Consider the following 11,991-nt stretch of genomic DNA (forward strand, 5'->3'; position numbering starts at 1 on the left):
TTTCTTTTTTCTTTTGGAGGGGAATCTAGGAAAGGAGATATTGTAAATAAAGAAAACATCTAATAAAAAATCAAAAAAAAATAAAAAAGGACACCAGGAGAACAAGGACCTATGAATCAACTAAGCATGATGCATATGTCCTCACAGAGACTAAAGCAGCAAGCACAGGGCATACATGAGACTACACCCAGCCCTCTTTGCATATGTTATAGCTATTAGCTTATTAGGACTCCTGACTCCTAGAACAAGTAAGTCTCAGACTCTTGGTACCTGCTCTTGGGACTCTTCTTCCTGTTGAGTTGCCATGTCTAACTTCAATATAGTAGTTTTGCTTCTTCTCATTATATTTTATTATGCTTGGATGTTATCACTTAGAAGGCCATTCTTTTCTAATGAGAGACAGAAAGGGAGTGGATCCATAGGAAAAGGGAGGTGGGGAAGAACTGGAAGGAATAGAGGGAGGGAAAACTACAATTTGTCAAAGAATATATTTTCAATAAAAGGAAAAAATAATGAAAAATTATTAGTATTTTATATACAAGCAATGATAAGAAATAATTTGTAGGTTATTATAAAGAACAGCATCAACTACGAAAGATACAGAGATAAATGGGGATAAATCTAACAAATGTTATACAAAGAGTTGTATAACAAAAACTAAAAGAAAGTGTTTCTGAATTTGAAAAATATATGATAAATAGAAAGCTATACTATGTCCATGGATCTATTTTAACAATATTGCTAAAATGTCAGTTCTTCATATATCTTATATATAAGTTTTTTATAATCTTATTCCATAATCTCATAGCAGATTTATATGTAGACAGTAATAAATAAATTCTAAAATTCTTTAGGAATTCAAACTGTTTGGCATAGTAAAATGAATTTTATAAGGGTCAAAGTTTAAGACCAGATACTATCTAGTTACATTGCTTTATATAAAGCTACAACATTAAAATTACCTAGTCTTGATGTCAAGCAACATAATGAAACTGAGTAGAATTAATCTATTTGTGGCAAACTGATTTACAATCAATATGTAAACTCAATACAGTAGGTAATAAAGAATATTCTTTTCAATAAACAACACTGGAACAATTGAATGTCAATATTTACATTAAAATTTTGGCTCTAAAGTTCTTATTATATCAAAAGTATTTATAAACTAACACTATATATATGGATATAAAAACTAAAATCCCCAATGTCAGAGATGATACTATCCAATATGCTTAGTAAAATCGTTCTCAGATAAAATACCAAAAGCACAGTCCAAAACTTGGTAAGTTGGGAAAGGGGGAAGAGAGATCACAGATAGGGAAAGAACATTTACAGATCACATAGGAGTTAAATTTTAGTGCAAGTTCAGGACTCCTATCGTCCCTACTATTCAAGAAATGGGAAGCTGAGGCAGATATTCCTATATCTCTGCAGACAAGGAGTTCAGTATTAGTCTAGAGCAGTAGTTATCAACCTTCCTAATGCTGCAACATTTTACTACAGTTCCTCATGTTGTGGTGACCCCAACCATTAAACTATTTTCATTGATACCTCATAACTGTAATTTTGCTACTGTTATGAGTCATAATTTAAATACCTGTGTTTTCCACTGATCTTAGAAAACCCCTGTGAAAGGGTCATTCAACCTCCTAAGGGGGTCATAACCCACAGGTTGAGAACAACTGGTATACATGGTACAGTGAAACCTTATATTAAAAAAAAGGAAGGTAAATGATTTTACTTAGAGTCTATAAGTGGTTTTAAACCTAACAGTAAAAAAATAAACAACACAATTTAAAATGGACAAATATCTAAATAGATATTTTATTCTAAAAATATGTGGGTAGCAAATAAGATCAATTATTTATTTCTTTTGCCAATCAGGAAATAAAAATTAAATGATAATATTATATTATACACTTTCTAATAAGGCTAATATATATTTTAAAAAGTAAGTATGCTAAGTCTTGGTGATAATATAGGACCAATTCTCATATGCTATTAGTGAAGTTATATAATGATATGTTCATATTGAAAATCAAATTGCTGGTTATGAATGTTAAATATTTATGATCCAGCAATTCATTCTGCTTCTAGGCATTTTCTCAAGAAAAGCAAATAGAAGTACATTCTCATATAAAGAATTATACAAGAATGTTCACAGCAGCCTGGTTTGTTAATAGTCCCAAAGTGGGAACAAATGCCCTTTAACATATTAATACACAGATGAACTTACTATAACTTGATACTGGAATACTTCTCAGAAATAAAGTAGAATGAACTATCTATGATATGCTACAGAATTGGAGTGGAGGATTACAGAAGAGGAGTGTAGAACAGGGTAAGTAACAATAAAGACTTTTGAAAATATGCAAACATCTGTAGATATGTATATACAGAGAGAGTTAAAAGGGAGTTAGTTACCCTATAAAAGAGCAACAATGCCCTACCAGAGACTAACAAAAAGCCAAGTACCATATATGAGTATTTTCTTCTGGAGTTGTTGGCCACTGATATCAAATAGATCCTCAAATATTATAGTCTAATACTATTATTCTTATTTAACCCCCCCCCCCAGAACTTGTCAGTAAGATCCTATTGCTGAAGACACAACATACTTGAGTCACATAGGACATAGTGACATCAAGTGAGTATGAATTTCAAAATGTCACTACTGCTAATTAACTTTCACAATACTGGAAGGTTTTATGCAAGCTTCTGGAGGAGGAAAGCAGCCATTAATCATACACAACTATGAACCCTGTGAGGTTGAAAAGACATGAATATGGTGCAATAGTGACATGAATACCTTGTGAGTAACCAACCACTTTCTGGTTGAATTTAAGTCATGTTCCACAAGATGAAACCCATACCTGGTACCATCACCAGGCTAAGAATCTATGTCTAAACAATTCGTAGACACTACAGATGAATCTATTATTATCCTGGTCAATATGCATAGTATTAAACTGATTCCTAATGATTTATCATTATGACCATAAACTATTGCATCTCTCAGACTACATCTAAGAAGTTTCTGTTTGCAGTAGATGGTGATGAACACAGTGACCCACAACTATTCAAGGTATGAAGAATAAGAAATTGAACAATGCTTGTCCCTAAAGACAGAACTGCCACTCTCCCAAAGCTCATGGTTCATTTCAGAATAGGGTTCATAAAGAAGTAAAGCCAGAGTTGGTAGATGATTACAAGGAAACATTTCCTAGACACAGCAGGGTCACTGCACATATGGATCCACACTGGTTTTGACAGCCTGTACAAACTCAAGATATATTCAAGCCTAATCCAGATCAAATTTCAACATGGAAAGGGGAGCTGGATACACCATTCTACCCCAAGCTGTGGCATTATTGGCAGTTGTTAGCTTCTGTGAGCAACAGCTTAACAGTGTAGGCCCTGATAAGTCAACCACTTCCAGTGGAAGGTCTTCTACATCCAAGAATATTTGGGCAGCACAAATTAGTCTTTAATAATGAAAGTTGGATAAGTAGGAAAGAGGGTAAATCAGGGAAGAGTTGGGGGTAGTAGTAAATATAATAAAAAACATGATGTATGAATTTTTCAAAGAACTAATTAAAATGTAAAAGAGTAAGTATGGTGAATAACAAAAGATGAATATAAAATACATACTGCATGATTCCAGGTATACAATATTTCAGAAAATTAAAAAAATATAGAAGTATAAATCAGACCAGAGATGGCATGAGATAAAAGTGACATAGGGTTAAGAAGTGAGTACACTGAAAGATGTGTGAAAGGGATTACAATAGACAGTGAAGAATCTTTAAGAATGTGCGATATGATATTGTCTTGACTGAAACAATGTATTTATGCTAACTATATGTATAGGTAACTATATATAAAAAGTCCCATCCTGTTTTGCTACTATCCATGACTCGAGACTCATAATATATAAAATATATTTACATAAAAGTTTTGTAATCAGCCTTGAGTGATTGTCCTAAAAACTCCTTCCTTTCTTTGCTCGTGTGGTTCTTTGCTGAAATCTATCCCTTTGTGTCCTTAACATTTATTCTTATTAGTTGATAACCATTCTTTCATTCAGCTTATATCGTTTTTTCCTCAAAGTCTTCTCTGATGACTTCTAATTTTTCATATCTAGCTCTCACTCCTCTAAGGAGTGCTTGAATTCTGTGAATCTCTTCCCTTGTACAAAATTCTCTCTATTAGAAACATTTCTTTCCTCACTAGGATGTAAGGTTTTGAGAGTTGGCGTACCTCATTCATCTTTGAATTACTAATGCCTAGCACAGTACCTAATTACACTAAAAATTAATAAGACTGCTAAACAAGTAGGTTGACTTCATTTGTTATCTTCAAATATTCTAATATAGTGGAATAAACAAGATAATACAGAGTCAGGAACCTTGAGATTTTTGTTGTTGTTAGTAAATTATGTTTTAAGCATAGGAGAATAAGTTCCTCATCAACTAACAGAAAGTAATCAAGTGAACTGCCTCCTAGAGTTAAACAAGTCCCAGCATCCTTGAGTCCTGTCACAGTTTTTATCAGACTCATAGAAACCAGTTCTCCACAGAGCCTCAATGATCAAGGTGCTCACAAACCTGGGTGAGTCACTGTTGACTCTGTCCTTCACCAAAAAATAAAAAAAAGTTATTTCTTCTTTCTGATTCTGATTTTCTGTTTGCTCAAAGTCATGTCAAATTGAATTATAAAATCTGCTCAGCTGGTGAATATAGCCAATACTTTTGCAAAATGCTACAATTGCCCTATTTTCATATAAGCCGAGACAAAATTTCACCTACCGTTTCTTCACCCTTCCTGGCCAGTTTTGGAACCTCCCACTCTTATATCTAACATTCAGAGGAACTGATATTTACCTAACAGTTAACATCTGCCACTTCCGCCCCCATGACTCATTCTCACAGAGTTATTTTTTTATGAAGAAAGCTCCTGACGTCAATTTCCAGAAAACCTCCAAGACTAAACCACAATGATCTGGGGCCACATCCCAGGACCCAGGGACAAAGGGACCCAGAAACAAACAATACTTAATTACTCCAAGTAAAGATCTTGGGTTAGTGAACTATCTTGTAGGTTCCTAGTTTGATCTCTCTTTCTTTTGATCTGCAATTGCAGCACCAATGAGATCAAGTTTGGAGATAGCTCTGCTTAGACAGAAACTTCAAAACATCCTACCAGTTCTAGGGCTTGGTTTTTGTCTAATTCAGTCTCAGAGGCCAATCTGTAACAGCAGTAAGGAGCTTTGCTTTCATGTAGACCACTTATGAGATATTACCAAGTTCTTCTTGAACAAAACCAAAAACAAGGAAGAAAGGAATGCAAAAAATCCATGGTCAGAACACTTTGAAAGTAAATTACATCAACTTAGGTGCCATGTAAGCATCCAAAGGAGGGTAGCAACCAGCAGCCCAACACAGATATGATGCCTGTGAACCCCAACAATGGCCAGAATTGCATGATAATCCTAAGCATGCAGCAATAACACACATAACTTATGGGTAACCAGCAGGTATCTCACTGTACTGACAACACACTCAACAAGAGGAAAATACAAGAAACCTAGCCAGCAACCCAAGGCTAGTGAATGTGTAGATGATAGAAGAGAGTCAACAACTGCCACTTTACTAAATAAAAATAATCCTAACTACATTCTAAATATTTATCCTTATGCCTACAGATCAGTGTAATATTTACCCCACATCAAGGAAACTTTGGTTTTCAATAGACAAAACCATTACAGAAAGCTACATCCAATCAAAATGAGTTCTGAAATCCAATCCCAATGGATACATCTATGAAACAACTCCCATACTTAAGATTCAGGGATTTTTGTGTAGAAGAGAGAAGAAAGACTATAAGAGCCAGAAGGTCAGGGAGTTCATTGTGTGTCCCAGGAATGTTAGGAACTACACACATCACGTATCACCAACAGGACTGATTAATTATGACAAGAACAACAATAGACACTCTAATGTGGACTGGAGAAAATGTATTTTCTGTGCATCTTTAAATAACGTATAAACTAATATTCATTGTGGGTCTATAAAAGAAAAGTATACTTACAAAACTATGTAATTTTATACTAAAAAGTTCTTATTCTTACTGTGTCATTATATTGGGGTCTATTTATTCTGGGGTTATGGGCAGTCCAGCACATATCAACTCTACAGGTGGACCTTTGTGGGAAAGCATATCTCTTGTTGATTTGCTCCACAGATACATTAAGACTTCTGACTGCGTGTCAGCCTAATGTCAGCTTCAGCAAAGCATAGAACTTCGGTGGACTTGCTGTTTTGCAGGTTGGATCAATTGAAGTCAGATTGCAAGTAATTACTGACCTGAAGTTGCTTCCAGGTATGGAAAAACCATATGTAAGCAATGTAACTTAGTGAAAATGACTCATTGAATTCAACGAGTTCAGATCATATTTTGATAAACAAAAGCTTTAGAATCAGGCTTAGTTTAAGTTCCAGCTCTGCCCCTTAAAATACAGCCTTAGACAACTTCCTTAAGCTGTCAAACTTTCAGTTTTCTCATCTTTAAACTAGGCTAATAATAATATTGCCCTCATATTGCTCTAAGGAGTAAATGTGGTTGAATTTCCTTAATGGCTCAATGCCAGATGCTCAGTGAATGCCACCTGAAAGACCAAGCCATTTCTGAAATGGCCCTGAGCTCTTGAGAGGTTCTGAAGAGTGAAATGTACCCTGGACTGGAAAAGCTTTAATCATCTTTTTCCTCATTTTATTTCTTGGAAATACTTCTTTAAAAAATTTGTTTGCCATTTATAAGAAAAAACTTCATGAAAAGAAAAATAAAGAAGAGAAAAAGAAAAGAAAGGTGAAGAAAGATAAACCCAAATAATGGTAGGGCCTCATTTTTTTCCCCGTCTTGGAGTTCAGCTAGATGTTACTAGTAGCTTACATGGGGTAAAGATCTTTATAATAAGGCTATTACTTAAACTTGGAGCTGTTATCTGAAGCTCTCACATAGTCCATCCGGTAGACATCATATTCTTTCTATTATCCTAAAATGATAAAGAACTTTGTAGTAAATGATATTATTCTACTTGGTGAGTAGACGGTCAGTAGAGAAGATTTGCAGCTATACCCCGATATAGATGAATGGCTTATGTTGTAAGTTCTTACCTATTGGTTTTGGAAGTACATATTTTCCTCTTTATCAAAACCTTTCTTCCCAAACCAAGTATCCAACCTCCCACTTGTTCAGGAGGCCAGATCTAGACAGGTGTCTGGTTTCTATAGATTGTTTTGACTCAACACATACACCTGAAGTGGTAGCTAATCCGGAAACCATCCTGAGGGCAAGTTCCTAGTATAAAGAGCAATGTCCTAAGGGCAGATGCCTAGTCTACAGAGCAACCCACACACAGTGGATGCTTGTAGTTGTATAAAATTCTGTAGGCTGTAACTTCACCAAAAGCTTTATCTTTCCTCTGATCACATGAAACACCTAGGTTAGAAAGGATCTGTGCCCTAACTCAAAGCCACATTCAATCAAAATTATTGTATCTAAGTCTCAGGCTCTGCCCTTTTATACATCCAACACTTGTCTGTTGAGTAAACTTGCCAATACTTTCAGTTGCCTGGTAGGAGAAAGGGCTTGGTGCTTCCTGTGACCATGTGACTAGTCTCTCTTGCTTAATTTCAATTCTGCCATGCCTGTGGCAGGAAGTGGGGGAGTAATACTTCTTTGAGTACATATATAGTGTCTTGTAACTGGAAATGTTAATGTTTCCAGTCTCTATAATAAATTCATAGCAACCTCCTCTCTCAGGGAGTCTTTGGAAAACTCCTGAACTCCTATATTTTGTGTACCTTCTCCCTACTTTATAGAAAGGAGCATATTCTTTTGTGTTATATGTGTCCTGATATCTGCGCAGCCTCCATGGTAATCTCTTTGGGACTGACAACCACATCCGTTAACTTTGTGTTTCTAGCACCTGAGCAGAGTGCCTGGCTGTTGGGACATTGCAGGGTAGGAAGGGAATGAGGAAGCAAAGCAAAGCAGTAGGCTGAGGCTTCTAGGCAGTCAGAAGCCCTAGAAGTCATCAAAGCAACAATTTTCCTTTATATCTTTGCCTCTTGCCAACAAACAAAACTGAAATCCTTTGAGTGGTAGGGAGGTAGCTATGTTGGCCTGGGCTGTGAATCACTTCCTGTGAGCCTAAAGATAAGCAAACATCGTATCTAAAAGCAAAATAACCTTAACTGGCCCACACAGGAAACCACATTTCAGTTCAGCATCTGCTTAATCAACCAGTTTCAGAGCAGTGAAGATTTGGATCGAGATTGAGAAAACAAAACGTTGCTCACATGGCAGATAAAATTCTTCTCTGGCTCAATCTCAAGAAGAAAACTATTTCTGGGCAAATTCTCCATTCTCCTTCACTTCTACTCCATATCAACAGTACACTCTCAGACATCAAGGGGTGCCTAACCCACGGTTTTTAAGTTAGTTCACTTAGGTCACTATTTCTAAACATAAGGTTCAGTAGCCTCTGAAGGAGGGTCCAATAAGCTACGACTATCTCCCAGTCATCTCCCCTGAATTTAAGGTGAATAAATGTAGACATGGATAGTTTACTTTAGATACATTAGATAATCAAATGAGCTTCTCACAGTTTTTGGACCAAGAAAGACCTGATACAGACATTTTGTATTGAGCAAATCTAGGCTATCATTTTGCTGAATACTTACACCCTAGAATGGTTTGCAAGTTGGAAACTACTACCATTTTAAGTTATGTGGGTTTCCTCTCAGCTGCACATATTATATGTGATTTGTCAGTGTTCAAGCTTTGTATATCACAGATCATTTAATATGCAGAAAGAAGCCCTTCAGATCACAATGTTTATCTTCCTCTTTGAAAGCCCCCAAACTAAGCATCCCTAGAGGGTACATTGCAGAACACCTAACTGAAGTTTTTTGTACCTATCTTTTACCAAAACATGGTGGTTGCAGCACTAACTTTCCCTTTAAAATGCTTTCAAAGACAACACATCTTCTGGCTACTGGTCTAAATCATTCTGGCTATGACTTTCCTCCTCACTTTAAAATGAAACTTCAAGTTTTCTAAAGAACAAACAACATAGAAGATCTCCCCAATTTCATCTCATCTCACCTAAAAAAAAAACTTCAAGCATTAGAAACCACCATACAGAGTAAACAATTCAAGTGGCATAAAAATGTAAACTCATGAATACTCAGGCCCAAAGAGATACCAGAAAATAAAACACCAATTAAATCAAAGTATTTCTAGCCCAGTTGCCTAAGGGAAGTGCTGATCTAAATATTTGTAAACACCAGACATTTTAAAGTTACTAAAGGGATGTGTGGAGACTCTCAGGCTTGTGTGCCTCATTAGCTGGTTGTCTCAGAGCTGCTAAAAGTCATAAGTCTTACCTTTTGAAGGCAATGTCCCTCGGCACTTCAGGTAGAATTCACTGATTATCTTTTAGGTGGCCAGCACAGCCTGTAACCCAGAAGTCTATGTCTATTTGTGTAAAAGGAGAAGTGAAGGGAGAAAAAATACAATCATGCTGTGACGACAGGAAACCCAAGCGAGAAGAGTGAGGAAGTGAGACTGAGTGTTCTCTCTTAGGTTCAGATAGTCAACTGTTCCTCAGGGAGGTTTTAGAGGCTTCCACTCCCAGCCTACTCTAAGCTGGTTTCTGGAAGCTAAAGAAGGTCTGACACACCAATCTGAGATCTGGTGAACTCTGCAGTCATTTGTGTGATAGTTCCTGACCATAGAACAGTGCTTCTCAATTGAAGCAGCGACTACAAATTACTCGTGGGTCTGTTTCTGTGTACCTGTCCCCACCATTTGACCACAAACTATACTACTAAACCATACTGACAAAAACAGCATGGTACTAGAACCAAAACATACTTGCAGACCAATATGGCATGGTAGAGGACACAGAGATAAACTTGTTTAGGGTTAGACACCTACTTTTTTTTTAAAGATTTATTTATTATAATAACACTGTAGCTGTCTTCAGACGCACTAGAAGAGGATGTCACATCTCATTACGGGTGGTTGTGAGCCACCGTGTGGTTGCTGGAATTTGAACTCATGACCTTCGGAAGAACAATCAGTGCTCTTACCTGCTGAGCCATCTCACCAGCCCCCTAGACACCTACTTTTAGACAAAGATTTATCAAAACATGCACTAGAAAAACTAAAATGTGGGGGGAGAGATGCCTCAGCAGTTAAGAGCACTGACTGCTCTTCCTGAGGTCCTGAGTTCAATTCCCAGAAACTACGTGATAGCTCATGACCATCTATAATGGGATCCAATACCCTTTTCTGGTGTGTCTGAAGACAGCTACAGTTGTACTCATTTGCATAAAATAAGTAAATACATTTTTTAAAAAAAAGAAAAACTAAAATGTACTGAATAAAAGCTGGAAAATTTAGATCTGTATTTTTTTACCCTTTACAAAAACAAATTCAAAGTGCATCAAAGACCTTAATTTAAAACCTAAAATGCTAAAACTACTATGGAAAACACTTCAAAATATTGGTATAACCAAAGCCTTTTGAAATAGAATCCCAATAGAACAGGGAATATACCCATGAATTTAAAAAATGGGATTAAAGAAAATTAATCTACACAGCATCTCAGAAAGTGAACTGACAGAATACAGAAGAGAATACCTTTGCTAGTTGTATGTCAAAGAGGTTTAATATTTAGAAATATAAAGAGTTGGATCCCACTTTGGGCCTGTTGCTGGACTTTCTTTTCCTCAAGCTCCTCTCCATCTCCAACCCTGTAATTCTTTCAGACAGGAATAATTATGGGTCAGAGTTGTGTCTGTGAGATGGATCCCTCACTTGATGTCCTGTCTTCCTGCTGGAGGTAGACTCTATAAATTCCCTCTCCCTACTGTCTGGCATTTCAACTAAGATCCCTCCCTTTGAGTTCTGAGAGCCTCTTACCTCCCAGATCTCTGGTGCATTTTGGAGGGTCCCCCCCAATCTCCTATTTCCCGAAGTTACCTATTTCCATTCTTTCTGCTGGCCCTCAGAGCTTCAAGATCCAGCTCAAGGGGAGGTCCCAAGGCTGACACTATTACTGAGGTTATGGAGTGCTCACAAAAAGGGACCTAGCATGACTGCACTCCAGAAGACCCAACAAGCAGCTGAAAGAGTCAGATGCAGATATTTGCACCCAACCAATAGACAGAAGCAGCTGATCCCTGTTGTTGAATTAGGGAAGGCTGAAAGAAGCTGAGCAGAAGGGCTATTCTAAAGGAAGATCCAGCAGTCTCAATTAATCTGGACCCCCAAGATCTCTCAAACACTGGACCACCAAACAGGCAGCATACACCAGCTGATATGAGGCCCCCAACACACATATAGTAGAGGACTGCCATGTCTGTGTTCATTCAGAGATGATGCAACTGTCAAGAGACTGGAGGCCTCAGGGAGTTTAGAAGTCAGGTGGGGTAGGGGGTGGGGACATCCACATGGAGACAGGTGGGTGGGAAGCAAGTATGGGATATAGAATAGTTAGAGGGTGGGTAGCAAGTGGAATAAAATATGTAGTGTAAAAACTTAATAAAAATTAAACTGTAAAAAAATTAAGCATCTAAAAAAATGTGGCATTCCCAAGTCACAAAGACTAAGCCATTTAATCACACATGCCAGTTTCAATGTATAACTGTATTGAAAACAAATAATGAAATTAAAAAAGTAATAATTTCACAATGTGGAAGATGACATCATTCAACAGATCATCAGCATAAGTTGTTGGTAAAACTTACACTGGCCAGTGTATTTTAGAGGGAGACAGCCTTATACATTCTCTGCCTATGAATATCCAACCTGGAAAGACTTGAGGCATGAAGATGTCCAGGCCCTATGTCAAAGCTACTAAACTAGAGTCACATTTTCCTCTTTGAAAAGAATAAAGTCAAATAAAAGAAACAGAGA

General features: G+C 36.9%; 1 protein-coding gene across 1 annotated transcript in view; it reads right to left on the minus strand.

Moving 5' to 3' along the window:
- Cd53 (CD53 molecule) overlaps nt 1-9,593 on the minus strand; it is a 33,969-nt gene extending 24,376 nt beyond the window's left edge. Inside the window, exon 1 of the mRNA XM_031375118.1 lies at nt 9,453-9,593. The gene's annotated coding sequence lies outside the window, so the exon portion shown is untranslated. The remainder of the gene's footprint in view (nt 1-9,452) is intronic.
- Between the last annotated feature and the right edge of the window lie 2,398 nt (nt 9,594-11,991).

This window comes from Mastomys coucha, unplaced genomic scaffold, assembly GCF_008632895.1.
Source record: "Mastomys coucha isolate ucsf_1 unplaced genomic scaffold, UCSF_Mcou_1 pScaffold16, whole genome shotgun sequence".
Lineage (NCBI taxonomy): Eukaryota > Metazoa > Chordata > Mammalia > Rodentia > Muridae > Mastomys > Mastomys coucha.